General features: G+C 41.2%; 1 non-coding gene across 1 annotated transcript; it reads left to right on the top strand.

Moving 5' to 3' along the window:
* The first annotated feature begins 297 nt into the window (after positions 1-297).
* Positions 298-430, top strand: LOC129399028 (small nucleolar RNA SNORA51). Its single transcript, XR_008626876.1, has one exon. It is a non-coding gene; the product is annotated as a small nucleolar RNA SNORA51 (small nucleolar RNA).
* Positions 431-1,625: the final 1,195 nt, after the last annotated feature.

The raw sequence follows: 1,625 nt of genomic DNA, 5'->3' as shown, positions 1-1,625 counted from the left end.
CCTCTCAGAGAGGTATGTATAAATCTGTTATTGTATTTGGGATATGAATATGCCACAGGGAGCTTGCCAGACTCTCCCAGAGCAGGCAGTAGACTCTTGGTAGCTTGTCAGTTTCTCCAAGGTGGTAAGAAATATTTATTTAAGATAAAAGTTCTTATGTATAATTTGCAAATATTTTCTTGTATTTAATAGCTTTCTTTTTCTTTTATTCTTTTTTTTTTCATTTTTGCAGGTGGTGGTGGGTGTTTGGGCAAGCTGTGGGTGCTCAGAGGCTCTTCTTGGCTCTGTGCCCCACAGGGACCCCTGGTGCTGCTCACAGGCTGTGTTCCTTTCACAGACAACAGGAAGAGGAGGCACACAGTAAAGCCACCCTTTAGACACCTCAGCTCTGCCCCTTTGCCTGGTCTGTAGTGTGAATGGGCAGATGTGGAAAAAAGAAACTACTACCAAATCCAAGGTTAGGGCTATAGCGATAGTACAGCGGGTAGGGCACCTGCCTTGCATGTGGCCAAACCAGGTTCAATCCCCAGCACTACATTACAGTCCCCCAAGCACTGCCAGGGGAATACCTGAGTGCAGGACCAGGAGTAAGCCCTAAGAGCCATTAGGTGTGGCCCAAAAACTTAAAAAAAAAACAAAGCAACTAAGGGCATTAAGATTTACCCTTTTCTTTTACAGTTTTATTAACTGTAGATTTTATAGCTTCAGTTCTTATATTGGTCCATCTGGGTTCCTGGGCTCAGTGAGTTAAGTATGTGCCCATCTATGGAAGGCCCAAGTTCGGTCCCAGCACCATATGGTGCCCTGAGCATCATGGTATCACTCCTGAGCAGTGTGAGATGCAGCCTAGGAACAGCACCTGAGCACTACAGAGTGTGACCCAACACTGCCTGAAAAAACCCAAAAGACTGATTCTATTACATTTTGTGAGTTCATTAGGATTTTTATGTACACAATCACATTATTTGTGAACAGAAAATGTTACGTCTTCCTTTATAATACTGATGCTTTCTGCTTTTTTTTTTTGACTAATTGACTTGTTAGAAACTCCAGTAAATAAATGTCAATGATCAAGAATCGGAAACGCTGTCTCGATTGCCAAGGCGTTGAAAATCAGATGGGCTGGACACATAATGCGATTTAGAGACAACCGCTGGACTAGAGCTGTTACCGACTGGATTCCATGGGACATCAAATGACCGCGTGGTTGCCCACCTATGAGATGGTCAAACTTCTTTGTCAAAATCCTGAATGAAGGATTTGAGGCTCTTCCTGTTCCTGGAGTGAGCAGATGCTATTGGGCTACATTAGCACATGACAGGGATGAATGGAGACGTTACCGGCACCCGCTGGAGCAAATCGAAGATCAAGGGGATGACAAGTGATACAAGTGATACAAGACCCACCACAGCCAAAATGAAACAGTTTTAAGTATTTTGATCAGATTCAATGTAGAAACAATCAGGTACAAAATATATATTCCAAAATATACTTTTAAGAATATGATTAAATAGGGGAATGTTTTCTTTATATTTCTTCTATAGGTGAATGTGAGCATTTTTTAAACTCTTTCTGGTTATAATATGTAAAATAATTTTAAAACTTATACTAAAATGTTCAAAAAT

The sequence above is a fragment of the Sorex araneus genome, chromosome 9 (assembly GCF_027595985.1).
Source record: "Sorex araneus isolate mSorAra2 chromosome 9, mSorAra2.pri, whole genome shotgun sequence".
NCBI lineage: Eukaryota > Metazoa > Chordata > Mammalia > Eulipotyphla > Soricidae > Sorex > Sorex araneus.
This window is presented reverse-complemented; position numbering and strand designations above follow the sequence as displayed.